The following is a 12,632-nucleotide window of genomic DNA, read 5'->3' as shown; positions in this document are numbered from 1 at the left end:
AGCTGATTAATCTCAGATCGTTGGAGGCCATGATCTGTAGTCCGCGAGGTCCCCCTACTAGCTCATAAATGGATAAGCTCTAGAATAACATGATAAGTTAATTTAAAATATTCAAATTAGAATTAAATAAATTTGGAGAAATAATATTTAAATATTATTTAAATATTTGAAGATGAAATTGTGTAAAATTTAATTTAACATTTGATATTAAATTAATTAGAATTATTTAAATTGTTTAAATAATTATTTATAAATATTATTAAAGAAAATTAATTTATGAAGTTAATTTTGTAAAATTAATAATATATTAAGTTTTATTAAATAAAATTGATTTGTGAAATCAATTTAGATAAAATTGAAAAAGAAAAGATAAACACAAAAATTGGAAAATAGTTTTTCCATTGTATTCTTCTACTAGCTCACCAATAACCCATATTAACTCTTCATTAACTCCAAGCATGAGCTGCATCTCATGTAGAAAATTTCTTTGCATGAATGTCTGCAATATATTGAAGAAATTGGAGTGTTTTGAAATGATGGCAACTGAACAAAATTTTGAGGAAAAATTTGAGAGAAGAAAACTATTCTTCTATTTGGTTGCTGCTGTGAGCTTCTCCAAATTCCCTTAATTCCAGCTTATTTTGAGTCCCACTACTCAATCTTGAGCTCCGAGAGGATAGTAGGGAAGATCTTGGAGTAGTCTACGACAAGATTCTGTGGAGATTTGCAGCTAAATCAAAGCTTAAAGAAAGTTCTTCAAAGGTATGTCATGAAACCTATTTATTTTCTGTTGAAGCGTGTTTTCTTTTCTTCCAAAATTAATGAATTAGAGTGCTTATGGATCCTGGTTTCTTTCGCTATGCATTGGTTCCTTCAAACAACTGGTATCAGATCATCAAGAAGCATTTAATTCGGTTTAATTCTGGTTTGGTGGGTGTTTTATATGAAAAATATGGAACTGTCGTACTGATTCGATTCTTTCAGTTTTGGCTTTTATTTTCACTTTGATTTTCCATTTAAATTTGTAATTGGCTCCTGCTTGATGAGCTTTAATGTGTTCCCAAGAGTTTGCAATTTATTTGGATTCATTAGAGTTGAAATTAAGCTGTAAATCAAAGAAACAAGCGAAAAAGCCGAGTTGCAGATTCCAGAAAATCAACCTCTGTTCTTATCGCCGTTGAGCTTCAGTAGCTAAACGATCGTTTAGCTTCATGCGTTTGACAATGTGATAAAAAAGCTAAGCGATCATGTAGCTTTGGGCGTTGACCGTTGAGGTATTGTGTGCTAGACGATCGTGTACCTGTTGAAGCTAAGTGATGTGTTGTGTTGTTATGCAATGGTAGTACACGATCGTGTAGCTTCGAGTGGGAGCTAAGTGATGCGATGAAGAGCTATATGATAGCGCTGAGCGATCGCTTACCATGATCATTTACCTTTGATCAGGAGTTAAACAATGCATCGAGATGCTAAGCAATAGCACTAGCGATCGTTTATTTCTATGCGGCGACTAAGCGATGCGTCGAGATGCTAAACAATAGCACTATGCGATCGCTTACTTATGTGTGGCAGCTGGACGATGCGTTGAATGCTATACGATGGCATTAAACGATCGTTTACCTTTTGCACGTGCTAAATATCGGCTTCAGGCGTTAGACGATGGAGCTAAGCGATCATGTAGTAAATTGTCCATGCTAAACGATGGAACTGCGTGATAGTGTAAGACACTAAGCGATCGTGTAGCTTCCTTCGACACTAGACGATGACATTATGTGATAGAAGGAAAATACTACATGATCGTATAGCTTTGCTAAACGATCAAGCATTTACTAAATATTAGGCATAATGCAAAACGATGGTCGTCATTGCTAAACGATGAGACTTAGCGAGATGTTAAACATGAGCGAGGGCTGCCGGTTCGACCGGTTCGACCGGTTCTATTATGGTCTCGTTCAGTTCAGCTTCGAATGGTTCTTGGCTAGTCCGGTTCAGATGGTTTGGGTCTGGTTCAAGCTATTTGAATACGTTTTGGAGCGGTTCGAGTGATCCAGGAGTGATTCAGAAGTTGTTTTGTAATAATTAGGTTTTATTTGCTTGTTTTGCCAAAACTAAAGCCATATCAGTTAATGTTTAATTATTTATGCATGTGTTGTATATTATAATTAAATAAATCTTGTATGTGTACACAGTATGCCATGTAGATTTAAAATCCCACCATAGGAAGCATGTGGTGGCGGAAATTTAGAAGTCAATTTTACTCGACAACCAAAATCTCGTGGACGCAGTATGCGACGCATGTTCCTAAAATATGCATTGATAGTCATGCGTCGATGGTCATGCGTTGGACTGATAATGCGTTAATGAATATATGCGCTGACCATGAGTCCTACCACAAGTTTTCTTGCATTCACACTAAGTATAACGCAAACACAAGTTTCTCAGGTAATCCGAGGTTGAACACAGGGACTTGTAGCTATATGTATGCGGTAATGTGCATTCGGCAATTTAAATAAAAGAATGGAAGGGATGTTGCTAAGTTAATCCTACTCCTACTTCTATCTAACAGACAACGCAATGAGAATATGCATGAGAGGTAGAGACACAACAACACTTGACATGAAATAAATGTATGGGAAAATAGATAAAATGCGAAGATGATTTCATTGCAACCCTTAAGAGCGACCGCAAGGGCAACCCTAGTCAACACAAGCCAATGCGATCATGTTACACTCATGCACGACAAATCATTTTTCAATGCAAATGCGGTGCTCCTAAGTCTAGGATGCATGTGTTGAATGCAAAAGTGCCCATAGAGCTTATTCCCAAGTCTCTACTCTTTTCTTATGCGATGATGCTAAATGCACACAACGTTGCAGTGATCGCACACAATTTTATCCTATCTCTAGGATGTATGCGATAGGTTAGTAGCAAACAGTGCTTATTCCTAAGCTTCTATCTCTTGTATTATGTGTTCTAATCTGACTCTCCCGAGCCTCGATTTTGACCTAACCTTTCCAAGCCTAGATCCTGTCCTTAGACTACCTTCCCGAGTATCCTTAATGGACGAATGAAGCATACCTAATACAAGACAAAACGCATAAACTTGGCTGACCGAAGATTGTTACTATCCCTAGTGAACAATGTATACAGTGCTTAATGTGTCCAACCACTTACCCTCAGTTGATTGTTGCTGACTTCACTCATAGACAAGCAATGCATTAGCCTATAGACAGGCATTGCAGCAACTTTACACTAAACAATTAAGATTACTCACACACTCACGCAACGCACACCTCTCGGTGGGTTACTACATGCTTCATATCCCTAATCCACATGACTAAGTATGCGATACCCAAGCAATCCCACTAAGTGTTGCATTGAAAGTAAAGATGCTAAGAAAAGAAGATGGAGATGGAGTTGAAGGAATAGAGAAATGCATTGGAAAAAAATTGTATTAATTCTCTAATCACAAAATGTCATACAATATAATATAAGAAAGAAAGGAAAAGGAAATGATCGGCTAGAAGCAAAGACTTACTTCCAGCGGATGTGCGTCAAGGCTGCCGGTGGTGACATGGATGGGCGGAGGAATTGACTCTTTCGAGATCTAGCTCCGGTCGAAGGCTTCGATCGTCACTCGGAATGGATGAAGGAGGTGAAGAACTCTCAACCATCTTCTCACGCGTTTGTCTGGATCATAAGGATCCGCCTTAGGCGAACCTCAGGCAAAAACCTTGGATCCCCTAAATTTCTGCTCATCGGCTTCTATTTATAGAGCTTGGGCCGCCGACAGCATTAATTGGACTGCTTTGAGTCTGACATTCGGCGCATTAGTCCTTTTCTGAACCTCTGCCACTAACGGCGTGGTAGGAGAAATGTCAGCATCATCTTTTGGTTTTTCTCGTAGATGCGTTGATGCATTCATTTCACCTACCTTACGTTGATCCCATTAGTATGCATTGTCGCGTAGCCATAATCATTCAATGAGCGCATTCGCTTAATACCATAACTCTACATGATGACCACAATCGCTTGACGAGCACAACTCCCATGCGATGGATGCATATGGTTGTTTACCGAAACATCCATGCATTGATCGATGCATTTGTCTTTGCGATGGAGTGTTTCTCCGCATGCGGTCATCTATGCGGTGGTCAAATTTCCACGTTTGCATCTATTTCCTGTATTAGCTACAAAAATAGAACATTGAACGCATAATTAATGCAAAATAACGGGTTGGCTGAGATTCGACATGCTGATCGACGCAAGCTCATTTCCTCGTGAATTCCTAACATGATTGCTGCATATTCTGCCTAACAACCTTCATAATTCTAAGTAAAAGGCCTAAGATGACATACATTTCTGCATGTCATCAGCATGCTACATGCATTGAAAGTATGTTATAAAATGTTATAATATATAGTATGCATGTTAGGGTTTCTTTTATTTAATATAATAGTTATATTAGATATTGAATGTCTTTGTTGTTTTGGATGTTTAGCATGTCTAAAAATTTTGTAAGCTGTTATAAAATTGGGTTAGACGTTTAAAATCCATAACAAAGAACAACTACATGCTCACTTAGGTTAACCACTTGTTTTAATAGTTAAAATAGGTTGTTAAAACTTGTAAAACTAGGGTTACAAACTCAACCGGTGTATAATCCTATCGAAGCTGGGGGTACTTAAGTTGACGGTCTACGAAACACCCCCTACTTGGGGATTATAGTTGAATAATTGAGCTTTGGTAATCGGTTTTATGAGCATTGTGAGTAGTGTGGGGTAATAAAAATGGTTTTATGAGCATTCGTGAGTGGTATGAGATAATAGAGAGGTTGTTCCTTTCAAGTGCTGATTCTGGGTCTTGAACAAGAGGTCTCACCCTCTTATTAGCCTGAGAGGGATTTGATTTGTTGATTAGATCAAAAATCAATTGTTCATTAGGGGATCAGTGGAACTTAAGGAATAAAAGGCAATTTTGGGGGTAAAACAGAGATTTGACCCAGCTGTTATTACGAGCAACTTGTAAAGGGTTAACTTACTGATCATGATTATATCGTGTGGATATAATATATCTACAGTGAGGGGAGTTCAGCTATGGGCTTTAATGAAATCGCCCATTAGTTAAGGAATGGGGGTTAGATCGGTCTATTGAGTTTAGCCGATTAATCTTGGATCGTTGGAGCCCATGATTTGTAGGTTCGCGAGATCCCCTACTAGCTCGTAAATGGATAAGCTCTAGAATAGCGTGATAAGTTAATTTGAAGTGTTCAAATTAGAATTATATAAATTTGGAGAAATAATATTTAAATATTTGAAGATGGAATTGTGTAAAAATTAATTTACTATTTGATATTAAATTAATTAGAATTATTTAAATTGTTTAAATAATTATTTATTATTTTTATTAAAGAAAATTAATTTATGAAATTAATTTTGTAAACTTAATAATACATTCAGTTTTATTAAATAAAATTGATTTTTGAAATCAATTTAGATAAAATTGAAAAAGAAAAGATAAACACAAAAGTTGGAAAATAGTTTTTCCATTGTCTTCTTCTACTAGCTCACCAACAACCCACATTAACTCTTCATTAACTCCAAGCATGAGCTGCATCTCATGCAGAAAATTTCTTTGAATGAATATCTGCAATATATTGATGAAATTCGAGTGTTTTGAAGTGATGGAAACCGAACAAAATTTTGAGAAAAATTTGAGAGAAGAAGACTATTCTTTTATTTGGTTGCTACTGTGAGCTTCTCCAAATTCTCTTAATTTCAGCTTATTTTGAGTCTCACTACTCAATCTTGAGCTCCAAGAGAATAGTAGGGAAGATCTTGGGGTGGTCTACAACAAGATTCTGTGGAGATTTGCAGTTGAATCAAAGCTTAGAGGAAGTTCTTCAAAGGTATGTCATGAAATCCATTTTTTTTCTGTTGAAGCATATTTTCTTTTCTTCCAAAATTAATGAAGTAGAGTGCTTATGAATTTTGGTTTCTTCCGTTGTGCATTGGTTCCTTCCAACAGTTCCTAGGTTGGGGTGTAACATTTTCATCAACTTAAATACCCCAGCCTAGATAGAACAAACCTTAGACAAAAGGTCCCTTATAGATACATTTATTACAAATTTAATCTTTTAATTAAGAATCAATTTAATCCTATTAAAAAAAATTAAAAGATTAAACTTAAATTTCTATTCTCATAGAAAAGTAATCTTAGGCCTATATGAATCATATTTTAAAACAATTTTAGAAGATGATTTTAATCTAAGGTTTGCATGCAATTATGAATGATTGATTTTAATTTCTAAATTCATTTAATTATAAAAATTATAAAAAAATGAAACAAATTAAAACCAATCAATTGCATCGATGACATACCTAGTAAATTATAACAATTATAAATTACCTAAGGTAATGTCATGGTTCATGCAATTCCATTTCATTACTAACTATATATAACAATTATATAATAATGTAATGAAATAATTGATAATTAACATATTAATTTAATTAATTAAAAAAAACTAACTATTACAAAGTAATAGTCAACCGGTTTGAAACAAGTGAACCAGACCTCGAACTGCTCGAATCGAATCGCCCACCAAGGATCTCTCAACAGTGATCTCTTAGCAGCGATCTCTTAGCAAACGTTGCGCGATCTCTTAGCAAACGGTACACAATCTCTTAGCATAAGTTGTCCGATCTCTTAGCAAACGTTGAACGATCTCTTCCTCATTGTATCATTACTTTGTTTTTCCTCTGAAACACACCCGGAACAACATAAGTGACTCAAAACTTTAAATTACAGACTCGATCGCAAACAATAATGCTCAAAATAGGGGCCCTTACAAACCAATTTGTAAATTGAAAGTGATAAATATAAATAGTCCAATCCTGAAAGCATCTAATAATCGTAAACCATTCCCATTCACAAAAATTTATCACATGAACATATATAGAATGTTACCCACCAATTATGTATAGTTAAAATCTAGAACAATAAAAATTGGGGATAAAAAATGTGCTCTAATACCAATTGAAGGAACCTTTGAAGGTCCTTGAGCGAAAGCGTGGAGATCGATAAAAAAATTATTTTCACATAATAAAAAATTATAGAATATAAACGTTATGCATAAATAAAAAATTTACAACATGCAAACATTAATGAAAAAGGAATTAGGGTGAGAGAAGACTTACCCTTGAAGAAACCTTCTTCACAAATTTTCCTTCTCTGGATCTGTCACAAAAAAACTCGATCCAAATGATCACTACCATGAAAAAAGTCTCCTGTATTCTCTAATGAGATGAGAGTCACTAAGGAGTTGTGGGCTCTTAGAAATTTTGAATAGAGGGAAAAAGTTTGAGAGAGGAATAGGGGAAGAATAGAGAACTTGAGAAGTTTTCTAAAAAATAATTTTGTTTATTTTGTTCTGTCAAATTCAAGGGAAGAAGAAGATGGTAACAACTCCTTGCACCACACTCACTCATGTATGTCGTGGAAAAATAAATTTATTTAAAAATAACTTTAATAAAACATTAATATATATTTATATGATAACCACTTTATTATATATATTAAACTATATGTTATATTAACCTATAGTTTAATTCTCACATTAATAATATTTAATATAAATCTCATTTATATTAAATTTAATTTTATGAATCCAATTCAAATAATTAATATTTTAATCATATTCAAATATTTATTTCCTCTCAAATAAACTTTATATTATAATGTATCAAATACATTATAGTAATTATATCATATATAATTAAATTAAAATTAATTATGTCACATATAATTAATTCCCTCAATTAATTTGAACAATTTAAATTAATCCAAAATTGATTCTCATTTAATCCCCATTGAGCTACAGAGGGGATCTCATGGATCTGTAGATTGGAGCTCTAATGGTACTCGAATAATTAATTAAACTCTTTAATTAAATTATTCAACATCCATTAACTGTCGAACACTCCACTAAAGACTGATAGCTGCACTCTTCGCACTACAGATATATTTCTGCACCCATTGAATATAACCAATCAACAACGTGATGACCCTTCACAAATGGCTCGTAAGTACAACTAGGACAAAATTACTGTTTTTCCCCTATAGTTACATCTAACTCCTTAAGTACCACTGATCCCTCTAATGAACAATAAGTCATAGTCCAACTATGACTAAATCCCTTTTGGGTCAGGAGGGGTGTGGCACCACATTGTTCAAGTCCTGGAATCAGCCTTTAAGGGAGCAATTTATCTACTTTCCTCTACGTTGGGGAAGGAGTGAATTCCATCTTGTGTAACTGTGTTCTCAACTCCCCAATCAGACAAATCCTCAAAATGCTAGGCCTGTTGAATCAGCGATCTGGCCACTCTCACCCATACAAATCAAAGGACCACCTTCATAGGAAGAAGTTCACAACTCACTCATGATTCAGTCGTGTCATCTATGGTTATCCTAGTGAAATGTAAGTCTCTATTATGAATGGTGTTATATAATGAGACTAGTCATTTCGTGGTCCGGTCTTATACAAATTCCTTGTATATAATATCCTCGCTCACATGTTTCCACATGAATGATCATGATTATATCATTTGTAGCACTTTACAACAATTGTAACATCTATAAAGCTGGTCGTACTCGTAGTGTCACTAGGATAAGGTATCCAGCCTTATCCATCTACTATAGATCATTTAGGTTATCACTTAAACATAATCCATGTGTATGTCTCTCATACATGTTTAAGCTATAGATGATAACCTTGGATGTTAGTTTATTTTTTGTGGGTTTAATACTATTAAATGTCAAATAAAACATCTCATATTTTATTAAATAAATAAAAAGTTTGTACAATACAATTACAAACTACAGGACTCTACGAGGTTTAAGGCATTAATCCCAACAATCTCTACATGCATGTTTAATCTACAGATGATAACCTTGAATATTAGTTTATTAGTTTGTGGGTTTAATGCTACTAAATTTCAAATAAAATATCTCATATTTTATTAAATAAATAAAATATTTGTACAATACAATTACAAACTATTAGACCCTACGAGATTTAGGGCATCAACCCCAACAATAACTATCTAGAATGATTTGATAAAGAAATTTCTAAAATAAATTTTTCCGGCTTTTAGAGCCAATTTGATTAAATAGGATATTTATAGCATTAAATAGAATTTTGGAGAAACATTATCTGAATACTGGGAGAGATATAAATGTTTATATGAAAGTTTTCCTCATCATTAGATATCTGATCAATTACTGATCCAGTAGTGGTTTGCTATCCAATGATAGAAATTCATTGATTTTGTGGGTAGAAGAGCTCTTGTCGATAAGACTCCTAAGGAGGCCCAGGAGTTGATATTGTGCATGGTTGAGAATGATACAGAATTTTGAAACCAAAGCTACTGAGTTTGATCCTTCTTCATCTTCTGAGGTAAAGGAATTGAGATCACAGCTATTTAGCTTGACTACTTTGGTTACGCATATGGCGCAAGGAGAAGTGGCCCAAGTCAAGATCTGTGGAGCTTCCGGTGTGGTAGGACACCCATCTAAAGAGTGTCCTCAAGCTCAAGTAAATATAGTTGGGGATTATCAGAGAAAGTATGACCATTACTACAAATTTTGATATAGATCACGGTCATTTAGCAGTGGTTAATTTGAATAAACTACAATTGTGCAACCATGGTCTATTCCAGTGTACTCTATACTATAGACCACGACTAACATCAATCGTTATCTATATTTATAAACCTCGACTAATATCAACTGTGCTCTATATTGTTATAGACAATGACTAATATCAGTTGTGGTCTATATTATCATAGACAAGGGGTAACGTTAGTTGTAGTCTATAAATATATAGACCACGATTATGTCAACCATGGTTTATGTCCTTATAGACCACAACTTGCCTTATTTGTTGTATTTTACTATAAACCACGACAAAAAAATTAAGTGTTGTATATTGTACCAATAGGCTATGGTTTATATCAACCATAGTCTATTTGAATAAACAACGAATAACATTAGTTGTGGTATATAGTGATAGATAATATATGTGATCCACCATAGTGCATTAATAAACCATCGTCCATCTCTGAATTATTTATTATTTCAAAATTTAATAAATATAAACATTTGATTGATATAAACAAATGTAATGTCAATATGTTACCTAATCAAATTTTTCCACACACTAAGGTCATGTGTACAAACACTAGCATTCAAATACTAAATTGTGACAAGTCAAATAATTAAACCTACTAAATTTCAGTTTGTACAATAATATATTGTTGTATAAATTTCCCCATTCATCATGAACCTCATCGATCTCAACATGAGCATATGCCTTTTTTCGTAAATTGTAAAAAAAATAAAAACAAATAAACAAACAAAGATTATGCAGACTCATATGTGCATAATAAGATAACTCATTTATATAGTTCTCTCATAGTTCACAACATACCGAGTATTTAAGAGAATGAGTCTGTTGATCCATTACAATATCTCTTATAAATTTCATGACATAATATCCACATTCTACCGATCTAGGTTGACGAGGGCTTTATATGAATAAATAATAAGAATTGAAATTATTATAAAAATAAATTTATGAGATACCTTAATGTGATAGAAAAATAACTTACTTTAATAGGGGGATTCCAAATAATTCCTCTTTTCGCCTTCAATCTTGATTTGGATCTATATATTATTATAGCCATATTTTAAAAATCAAACAAATACACATTTTATGTATCTATTATATATATTTTATGTTGGGTTTTATGCCTTAAAGCTCGTAGATAGTGAATGTAATTAAATGGCCGTTATTAATAAATAGTTATTAATGTTTTTCTCAAGAAGTGTTATTAATGTTTTATTAACCCTAAAATCCAATAAACTAACATCCTAGGTCGTCTTATGAATCTTGAACTGTATGTAGAGACATATAGAGATCAATGTTCAAGATACAACTTAAATGGTCTATAGTATAGGAGTAAAGTTGGGTACCTTATCCTGGTAACACTATGGATACGATCCGCTTTGTATAGGATACAAACACAATGATCCAACACGTACGTGTAGGAGACACATGAGTGGGGATATTCTGGGCAATGAGTTTGCACAAGACCGACCACGAAATAGTAACCACTAGATGTAACTTCGTTAACTAGTTAAGTTTCTATTTCAATAGGATGACCTTGGCAACTAAATCTTACTCTTGAGTATTTGTGAACTTCTGTTCACGAGGGATTGTCCTTTGATTTATATGGGTGAGAGTGACCAGTTCGCAAACTCAATATGCCTACCATTTTAGGGATAAGACTGAGTGGGTAGCTAGAAACGTAATCATATAAGATGAATTTCACTCCTTCCCAACATCAGGGTAAGTAGATGAGTATTCCCTTAAGTGGTGTCTCTGAGACTTAAGGGCCCTACCCTCTCACTGGCCCGAGAAGAATTTTTATTTAATGGTTGGACCATAAATAGGTTGTTCATTAGAGGAGCATTGGTACTTAAGAATGTAGAGGTAACTTAGGGGTAAAATGGAAATTTGACCCAACTGGTGTTACGAACACTTGTGAAGAACTAACTTGCAATTATTGGTCTATATCCTTGGACATAGAAATATATCTTAGTGAGAAGAGTGCAGATGTAGGTCTTTAATAGATTGTACCCACAGTTAACAAATATTGATTAATTTAGCTAATGAGTTTGGCCAATTAATCTCACATCGTTGGAGCTTTTGATCTACAGGTTCATTAGGTCCACTTCCTAGCTTGTAAAGCGTATGGAGGTAATTTGTCATTAAATTGAATTTGAAATGTTCAAATTCAAGATTGGGATTTTTTAATGTATGTTGATACATTTTAATATAAAGTTTAATTTTAGGCTTTATTATTAATTTTGGATATGATTCAAAATTAATAAATGAGATAACGAAATGTTTGAAAGGAGTTCGAATATTAATTTAATGTGAATAGGATTCATATTGAAAACTATAGGTTAAAATTAATGCACATTAAATGCACATTAAAACTATAGGTTATGTGAAAGGGAACCATTTAAATATGATTTAAATGGTTATTGGTTTTTATTTATTTAGTTAAATTAAATAAATAGTTTTATTTAATTTTAATTAAATCAAATGTAACTCCCCACGTATGGGAGTTACTAGAGACGGGGTATGAATCCCACGTTTCCTCATTTCTCTCTCATTCTCTCGGTATAAAAATAAATAAATAAATAAAATGCAGAAAGAAGAGCAATTTTCTCTCTCTCTCTCTCTTTTTTTAGAAGCAAAAACGCTCTGTGTTTTTTCCAAAATCCTCCCAATTTCTAAAGAGAATCTCACAATTCTCAAATCCTCAATTTTCCTACAAAAATAGGGAGGACTCTAACTGGTGGTACTCATTCCCAATTTGTACGAAAGAATTCTACATAATTCCCAAAAGGTTTGCAAGGTAGGGTTTCTTCTCTTTGTAAGTTTTGTTTCTAGAATTGCATGTTCAATCTATTTTGATATGTAGTTTTTATTCCAGACAAAAAAATATATATTTTGATTTTAAATGACATTTTGAAATATGTTTTGGGTTCTGTATATTATGGCT

This window comes from Benincasa hispida, chromosome 1, assembly GCF_027475165.1.
Source record: "Benincasa hispida cultivar pf3 chromosome 1, pf3_genome.v1.1, whole genome shotgun sequence".
Taxonomy (NCBI): Eukaryota; Viridiplantae; Streptophyta; class Magnoliopsida; order Cucurbitales; family Cucurbitaceae; genus Benincasa; species Benincasa hispida.
This window is presented reverse-complemented; position numbering follows the sequence as displayed.